Source organism: Grampus griseus (assembly GCF_964374135.1).
Source record: "Grampus griseus genome assembly, chromosome: 19".
Classification (NCBI taxonomy): domain Eukaryota; kingdom Metazoa; phylum Chordata; class Mammalia; order Artiodactyla; family Delphinidae; genus Grampus; species Grampus griseus.
Window position 1 is genome coordinate 3,985,368 of NC_139013.1, and position 9,556 is coordinate 3,994,923.

Consider the following 9,556-nt stretch of genomic DNA (forward strand, 5'->3'; position numbering starts at 1 on the left):
CTCTGTGGTTTTGTGCGCACACATTTGGGATTACTATGTCTTCTTGATGAACTGACCTTTTTATCTTTACCCCTGATAATTTTCTTGCTCTAAGGCCTCTGATACATTTTATTGTACTGTCTTGTACAGCACAGCCACCAAGGAAGGTAATGTCACTTCCTTGCTGTCCCAAAGATATCCAAGCCCTAATCCCTGCAACCTGTGAATGTTACCTTACATAGCAAAAAGGGGCTTTGCAGAGGCGACTAAATTAAGAATTTTGAGATGGGACATTATCCTAGGTAATCTGGGTGAGCCCAGTGTATTCACAAGGCTTCTTGTAAGAGGGAGACAAAAGGATCAGAATCAGGGGTAGGACATGTGATAACAGGGGTTGGGGTGATGGAAGGAAGGGGCCACAAGGCAGGTGCTGCATGCAGGCAGCCCCTTGTAGCTGAAAAAGGCAAGGAAACAGATTCTCACCACAAAGCCACTAAGAGCAAGCAGCCCTGCTGACACCTCGACTTCAGCCCACTGAGACTGATTTTGTATCTGTGACCTCCAGAACAGTAAGACAACACATTTGTGTTGCTTAAAGCCACTGAGTTTGTGGTAATTTGTTACAACACCAATAGGAGACTAATGCAGCCACGTAAGCTTTCTTTTGATGAATGCTTGCATAATACCTTCTTTCATCCTATTAACCTATTTATACCACTTTTAACCTATTCATACCACTGTATTAAGTGAACCTCTTGAGGACTGCATATACTTGGGTCTTACTTGCTGTTAATCCAGTCTTACAATCTCTGCCATTTAATTGTGCTTTCACCATTTATATTTAATGTAATTACTGACAAGGTTATATTTACATTTTCCCTTTTATTGTTTGTCTTCTCTTTATCCCCTCTATTGTTTGCTCTTCAAGTTTCCCTTCCCTTCCTTCTGTTTGCTTTCTGGAGTATATTTTTAGTATTCCATTATATCTATTGATATTCCAACTGAAAATCTTCACGTTGTTTTTTTAGTGGCCGTTGCAGGCATTATAATACACACACCTAATTCCACAGAGTTAATATTTTAACTCTTCAGAAGAAACATAGGGGCCTTCCCTGGTGGTCCAGTGGCTAAGACTCCACGCTCCCAATGCAGGGGGCCCAGATTCGATCCCTGGTCAGGGAACTAGATCCCATACGCTGCAATTAAGAGTTCGCATGCCACTAAGAGTTTGCATGCCACAACTAAAGATCCCGCATGCCTCAATGAAGATCCCGTGTGCCGCAACTAAGACCCGGAGCACCCAAATAAATAAATTTTTTTTTTTTTTTTTTTTAAAGAGAAACACAGAAACCTTATCACCATACAGGTCCTTTCACCCTCATTCCCCATCATGTTGTAGCTGTTATATGTATTCATCTATATATATTAAAAGCTCAACCAGACATTGTTATTTTTGCTTTCAACAGCCATACATATTTTAAAGAACTTAAGAGGAAACGAGAAAAATATGCTGTTACATTTACTTAGATATTTACCACCTTTTGCTCTTCCTTTATTGTTGAATTTCCAAGTTTCCCTCTAGAACTATTTCCTTTCTGCCTGAAGAACTTACCTTATCACTTTTTTTAGAGCAGTTCTGCAGGCAACACATTCTCTCAGTGTTCCTTCCTCTAAGAATAACTATTTTCCTTTCATTCCTGAAGAATATATCCAGAAGAAGTCCAGGTTAGCTCTTCTTGTTTTTCAGAACTATAAATCTGACCATAGTGGTCTCTGATGTGAAATCTGTAATCGTTCAAATCCTTTTTGCTCTGTATGGAACCTGGCACTTTTCTCTGGATGCTTTCAAATTTTTTCCCACTGGTTTGATTATGATTGTGATGTGTAGACATCGTTTTTATTTTATTTTATTTTATTTTACTTTTTTATTGATGTACAGTTGATATACAATATTATATGTTACAAGTATACAATATAGTGATATACAATTTCTTTTTTTGTCAATCCCAAACTCCCTGACTATCCTTCCCCACCACCCTTACCCCTGGTAACCATAAGTTTATTCTCTGAGTCTGTTTCTATTTTGTAAATAAGCTCGTTTGTATCATTTTTTTAAGATTCCACATTCCACATTTCTTGCATTTTCGTCATTCCTTTTCCGAGATCCTGGATCATCTTCACTATCATTATTCTGAATTCTTTTTCTGGAAGGTTGCCTATCTCCAATTCACTTAGCTGGTTTTCTGGGGTTTTATCTTGTTCCTTCATCTGGGACATAATCCTCTGCCTTTTCATTTTTTCTGTCTTTCTGTGATTGTTGTCTTTGTTCTGCAGCCTGCAGGATTGTAGTTCTTCTTGCTTCTGCTGTGTGCCCTCATGGGCATCATTTTAAAACCTTATCCAATTTTTCATTTGTGGAGCATCTTGGACAAGTAAATGGATGACTTTCAACAAATCTGGGGACTTCCCTGGTTAAGAAGGACTTCCAGTGGTTAAGACTTCGTCTTCGCCAGGGGGTGCAGGTTCAACACCTGGTCAGGGAGCTAAGATCCCGCATGTCTCAGTGCCAAAAAATAAATAAATAAATAAATAAATAAAGCAGAAGCAATATTATAACAAATTCAATAAAGACTTTTAAAAAGTGGTCCACATCAAAAAAAAATCTGTAAAATCGTCAGTATTTAGCTCCTCAAAAAAATTTTTTTGTTCATTGATATCATTCTCCTTTTGCTGGCAGAGCAATGATATAAATGGCCTCACAGATCCTGGGTGTTGTTCATTTTAAAAAATCTTTGCTTCCAACCTATGCTCTTACCCCATGCCTGGAGAAAGAATTCACAGAATGAGATGAAGAGTTCTGCCCAGGGGAGGAAGGGGCACTGAGGAGGCAGAACTGACTCAGAGGTTTTGAAAAAGGGAGATGAAAAAAGATGGTGCTGAATTATAGGCACAAGGAAGTCAGTGAAGGGAAGTGTTTGGGGAAAAGAAAATCCAGTCCCAGGTCAGGAGGCAGGGCTGTGCTTCACTCTAAAGAACGTGATCAGTCTTCCAAGCATCTCCCCATGTGTCCCTCTCTCCTGGGGTCACCCCACTTATGACCACCCCATTGGCTCCTCCAGGCAACCAAGGCAGAGAGTGGGAGCGCTTTCAGTTCCCCAGTCTCCTGCACTTCACATCCAACCACCAAATCCACACACTGTGCTCCTTGAGCTCTTCTTAACAATGTCCCTGATCCATCGCAAGGCTCAGGACATCTTGTCTGTTTCATCACATCAGCCTCCTTCCCGGTCCTCCAATCCAGGCTCCACTCCTTACTCCAGCTCATTGCTCTCACCACCTCCAAAGGACTCTTCCTACAACCGCATCGGATCTGAACCTCCCCTGCTCAAAACCCTTCCAACAGTTTCCACCTTCGAAACAAAGTCAAGGCGCATCATCTGATATTCCAGGCTGTGAACGATCAGCCCCAGCAAACGCCGCTCTCCCTCCCGAGCCAAACTCATCACACATAACCATGTCTCCCCCAAACACACACATCCACAGAGCTACTGAACAATTCTGCACCTCCTCAGACTGCCCCCTTGGCCAGTGTGAACGGAGCCATGTCCTTTCCAACCTGCCAGACCAAGAAGCCTTCCTTTTTCATTCCACTCAACTATAAATATATGTTGTTATAAGTTCGTGTAAGGTTTATAGGAGAAAACCACATAAATGACTTAAAATACTGATCACCACATCATCCAGGAGAGAGATTAATGTTGGAATTTTACTATTAATAGAGTTAATTATCAATACAGCCCTCCTGCGTTACATTTTCTATATGGGGGTAATCTTTTGATAATAGAAATCTGTTCAAACTCTCTGCTGCTTAAAATCTTCCAATTGCTTTAAAGATAAATCCAAAATACTTACATGGCGCTCAAGAGCCTGTGTGGCAAGGCCCCAGCCCTCGCCTAATTGCTCTCAGTTCTGAGAACAGCTCAAGATCTTTCTGGTCAAGGATGCCTCCACCACCACCACCACCCCTGAGCTAACTACTGCTCATCAATCCACCAGAAGGACACCTCACAACCAGGACCCAGGCTTCATGGCGTCTACCTGTTAATGAAACTCATTGCTCCCCGTTTTCTTTTTTCTTCCAACTTGTAACAGTCTCACAAGACTATAACTGAATTGTTTGCCATGTAAATATTTGCAATGTCTGTTTTCAGTACTCTGGGCCCCATGAGTCCAGGAAAGGAATCTGTCGGCTTCACCAGTGAATCTCCAGTGTCTGGCACCATGACTGAACATGGTCATTGCTCAACAAATACTGCCTTACTGGACTAGCTGATGAAAGAAAGGAACAAAATTTGCATTTACAGAAGGTCAGGAAAGGGAAGTTACTTGCCCCAGATCACACAGCCTACGTAAGAGGCAGAGTAAGAATGGGAACAGGGGTCGGGGCCGCTCCTGGGCCCGCCTCTTCTAGCCTCGTGCTCTGGGATGTTATGTCACTCTCTGGATTTGGATTCGGCATGAGGAGGGAGGACAGGAAGGCAGAGTGGGGCAGGGGGATCTGGTGAGTCTCAGATCTGGCCTGAAACATCGCCAGAGACTGCTGTCTCCTCGGCCCCATGCTTCAGGGAGAGCAGAGGGAGGCTGATGAGGAACCCAAGACGTGTCACACAGAGCCTGCACCTTGTCAGCCCCCGCGTGTCTGTCTGTCCTGCTGGCTCTGTGGACTTTGTGAGACACCAGCACGGCTGGGGACCATGGGAGGCACAGCCACGACCCCGACCCTCACTGCCCTTCTCTGCCTCGGTGAGCTTTGGGGAAGGGAGCGGGGAGGGGGCCCCGCTCCTCCCAGGTCTGAAGCTGAGAGACCCCAGGTCTCAGGAGATCAGTGGGGGCAGAAATTGTGGGGGAGGAAGGATGTGCTCAGCCCCAGATCTGACCCCAGAACTCAGGGCCCAGACCAGGCCTGGAGCATCTATGATGTGTGCTGGGGGATGGGCGCTCACAGGGAACTCTCTCCCAGGGCTGAGTCAGGGCCCGTGGTAAGTGAGGCCCCCCGGACCTCCTGCTTCAACCCAACAACCCCCTGGTCATCTGGGGGGAACACAGCAGGTCTGAAATGATGCTGACCTGTCTGGGAGGGGCCTGGGGAATGACAGCTGGGGAAACTGACGGGAAAAGGGCACCCCTAACTCTTCAGGTCTGATCCCTTTCCAGGGGTCCTCCCCAAACCCTCCATCTGGGCTGACCCAGGTGTCATGGTCACCAAGGGAAGCCCTGTGACCATCTTGTCTCCGGGATCTCTGAGGGCTGATGTCTACCGTCTGTATAGAGAGAGGCCCTCTGGACTCTGGGAGGCTAAGGCCCCACAGGACTCCAGTAACAAGGCCAGTTTCCCCTTTGAATCCTCGAGCTCAAGCACTGCAGGGCAGTACCAGTGTGTCTATCACTGCAGGAAAGACAGGTCAGAGTGGAGTGACCCCCTGCCCCTGGTGGGGACAGGTAGGAGGGAGGACCCGGGTCCCCTCCCACTGCGGCAGCGTCCTTACAGGCAGAGGGAGCAGAGTGTGGGCTCAGGGGCACGGACGTCTCCCCTCACAGCCCACACCTGCGGTGAGCGGGGTGAAGGCCCCCCTTTAACCCAGCCCCTTCCCCTCCGTCTCAGCAGCCGCGCCCTGTGGCGGCCTCAGGAGGGGGTGTGTCCCTGGCAGCTCACAGTTTGCAGCGGGCACTCTGCACCTGCTGAAGGAGGGAGGCGCCGACCCGCCCGACGCCGGACATCGAGGACCCATGGGAGGGGACAGGCCGTGTGCCCTGTGGGCCCCCTAAACTCCTCCCGTGGGGGAACCCGCGGATGCTATGATTCTCCCAGCTCCCTGCACATGTGTGGTCACACCCCAGTCACCCTCTGCATCGCCAGGTCACAGGTGAGGGCCCCCAGCCCCATCGTTTCCTGGACCCCTGACCTGAGCCTTGTGCCCAGTGAGCCCTGGGGTGATGGGGGGTCAGGGGCAGTGGCCTCCCGGGGCAGAACCACTGGCGGGAGGCCTGGGAGAGACCAGGAGAGCTCTCACTGCAGCCCCAGTGAGCAGTGTGGGGTGTGCGTCCCCCTCGGCGCCACTGTCCCTTCTCTGCAGGGGTGTACAAGGAGCCCTCGCTCTCAGCCTAGCCGGGCTCTCTCGTGCGCCGTGGAGACAGGCTGATCGCCAGTGAGCAGCCCCTGTCCTGCCCCACGTCTTGACTGTGTTGTCAGGGTGCTGGGCCCAGAGCCACCCCTGGTGGTGATGGGGTCCTGGGAGGGGTCCTAGAGCAGTCTTGAGATAGGGCAGTGGTCCAGGGAGAGTGAGTGAGAAAAATGGAGCGGGTGCCGGGAGATAAGAGAGACCCACACAGAGGGGCTGAGAGCAGCTGAGAGGGGGTCACAGACAGGGTCCCTGGAGAGAGGATGGTGGTCCCTCAGCTCAGGGTCAAGGGTGTGTTGGGGGTGGCTCTGTACACATCACGACCTTCCTCGCCCCAGGAATGTACAGGAAACCCTCCCTCTTAGCCCAGCTGGGGGCCTCAGGAACCAGCAGAGAGAACGTGACCCTGCAGTGTGGCTCTGAGGTCTGGTCCGATCCCCTCCATCTGTCCAAGGAGGGGTCACTCACTCCTTCCCAGAACCTTCGTCTGCAGGACACGGCTCCACCCTTTCAGAACAACTTCACCTTGAGTCCTGTGACCTCAGCCCACAGTGGGACCTACACATGCTACAGCTCACTCAGCACCTCCCCCTCCCTGAGGTCACAGCCCAGCGACCCCTGGAGCTCCTGCTCAGGTGAGGGACCCCAGCCCTGGCCCTCTGTGTCTTCCTGGTCAGTTCAGGGTCTTGTCCCCAGCTCTGGGCTGGGCTGGGAGTGAGGGGGTCACAGAAGGAGGAGAATCAACAGTAAAGGGATGGACAAGGCCAGAGCAACTCCCTTCCCTGCACCATCCTCATCCCTGGGGTCCAGACATGTTCCAGGTGGTAGGGAAGACTCGGGGCTGACCAGAAGGGGGAAAGATCAGAGCCCCCCCCCCGCATCTCCATCCTCCTCTGGTCCCCAATCCTCGTAGCCCCTCACCCTGAGAGAATGACACAAGAGCGGGTGGCTAGCAGTGGCCTCAGTCCCCAAGCGACCAAGATCACAGGCCCTGGCACAGCTTGTGTCCCAGCGGGCTGGGAGTCGGGCAGAGATGCGGGGAGACCAAAGGGCTCCCGGGGCTCTGCGGCTGGTGGATGAAGGGTGGGGGCTCATGGAGAGGGAGATGTCGGGGCCCATCCTGGGGCAGGAGCAGTGGGCTGTGTGGGGAGAAGCAGCCCCTGGCCCTCCCCTCCTGTCCTGACCCCCAGGAGGCTCTGAGGATCAGCTTCTCCCCTACAGTCAGGTGTGCAGACGGGTGAGTGAGGGTCTGTGTGTGGAGGTGGTGGTGGGAGGAGCTCAGTCTGGTCTTGGCTCAGCCACTTCCTGAGTTAATGGCCTGAGGAAAGTTCCTTCTTCTCACTGGGACCCACTTCCCTGACTGCAAAGGGCAAGACGTCTGCTCCCACACTGTGCATGGGGATGGTGTCTGCGCCCTCCTGCTTGAAGTCAGGGGCTTCAGCCCTCCAACGACCGGCCGTGGGGTCAGGGAAGGACAGGGCTTGGAAGTCACCGCTCTGCTACTTCCCGGGCTTGCGATCTTAGCTGAGTCATGTTCCTCGCAGAGTCCGAGGCTCACCTGCGTGGAGGAGCCCTCCTGCTTCCTCCCTCAATGGGGAGCCCTCAGCACAGGCCCTGTTTAGAGCTCAGGAAGGCCAGAGCCTCCCACCTGCCCCTCCCAGACACACACACCCTTGTCCACTCGGGCCCCGCGGGGGGATGCCAGGCCTCTGCAGAGTGGGGACAGATCTGGGCTGGGCTGGCAGAGGAGTAGGGATTGGGTTTGAGGGACACGTCTCTGCACTGGTGTTCTGCCTGGAGGCGACAGCATTAAAAAAATAATTTAAAAAAACACAAGGGAGCCCACAGTCCTGGGTTCCAACCCCACCTCTGCCACATCCAGGCTGGGTGGCCTGAGGCATGTGCATTTCCTCTGTGCCTCAATCTCCTCATCTGTAAAGCGGTGGGAGTGACAGTCACTGTTGCACGATTGTTGTGAAAGTTAGAGGAGATGAATGCACAGACCCCAACATGAGCCTGCACACAGTAGGCGCTCAATTAAATGGCATCTTGGGCTCACTCATGACATCACTGGTGCCCCAGGTCTCAAATGGTACCTGAACATCCTGACTGGGGTCTCAGTGGCCTTCGTCCTGCTGCCCCTCGTCCTCCTCGTCCGACACCGGGGTCAGAGCAGACGCAGGAAGTCGGGTGAGTAGGGAACGGGCTAACCCAGGCCCCTGGAGGTGGTGGGCTTAGGGCACCAGCCAAAGGGAAACCTAAGAGACGGGTGAAATCAGGTTAGAAAACTCCTCCAGCATCTCCGAATGAGAAAATCTAAAGAGATTAAATACAAGTGTACACGTATTTTATTCTTTTGTTTTTTTAAACTTACGAAATGTTTGAAAACACATACAAGTTTCGTATTTTATAGTTTAGGTTTTTCTCTTGACTTCGTTACGGAGGTGGGAGGGGATTATAATCTTATCAGTTCGTAGGCCCTCGCGGATCTTACTGTAACCCTAGAGAAGGGCTCTGGGGTGGGTTGGAGGCCAATTCCCAACTTCCTGCAGCAGCTGCAGCATCAGTGCTCAAGGACAGAGGCCGGCAGAAGAGGCAAGACCTCTCCCAAAGACTCCCACCCCGGCCAGCCTGCGCGCAGCTCCCGCACTGCCCCTCACACTCCTCTCTCCCTGCCGAGCTCCAGCCCAGCTGCTGACGTCCAGGAGAGCTTGTGTAAGGGGAAGAGGGGCCATCCTGGGGGCAGGAGACAAGGCCAGACAATGTGGGTGGGCAGTGGACACCGGGGAGTGGTTGGAAAGGGTTCTGGGCTTGGGGATGTGAGAGCTCGAATCTGATACTGTGTGGTCTTGGCCACATCACTGACCCTCTCTGGACATCTGCTGTGTGAGATGTCAGGGAATCTCGGCAAGAGATGGGACCCCCTTGTTCTGTCCCCACCGGATGCTGTCGTGGAAGACACACATCCGGAGGACGGCAGGCAGCTGGTCAGGTCAGCTCCCCCAATCCTGACCAGGGCACCCACACCTCCTTGTTCAGACGTTAAATCCAGCGGACACTGAACCCTGATGCCTCTCAACTCCTGGCAGCCTCTCCCTTCTGGAAGGACCTGCCCTGTGGGCTGCTGCAACCCCACACCTGGTCTCCTCTGACCTTCAAGGTGTTGAATGCTCAGGTCGAGCTGGCAGGGCTGAAGGTTAGGGCTAAGAGTCTGTGCCCCCCACAAAGGGGCTAAATCCAATCCTGGGGTTGCAGAGAGGCCCAGAGGGGATGCCTTCTAAACTCCACAGGATTCTAAAATACTCGCTCGTCCCTTGGCTGCTCCAGGTTGGGTGATCCAGCAACGTGCGTTGGTTAACGCGTGAGGATCAGCTCCTGTTCACACTGGAGAACCCTAG

The 9,556-nt window shown here is 51.7% G+C and overlaps 1 protein-coding gene across 2 annotated transcripts in view; it reads right to left on the bottom strand.

The window, feature by feature from the left end:
* Positions 1 to 8,407, bottom strand: part of CDC42EP5 (CDC42 effector protein 5) — a 104,626-nt gene extending 96,219 nt beyond the window's left edge. For both annotated transcript variants that reach the window (XM_082677287.1, XM_082677286.1), the window contains exon 1: positions 8,255 to 8,407. The gene's annotated coding sequence lies outside the window, so the exon portion shown is untranslated. The remainder of the gene's footprint in view (positions 1 to 8,254) is intronic.
* Positions 8,408 to 9,556: the final 1,149 nt, after the last annotated feature.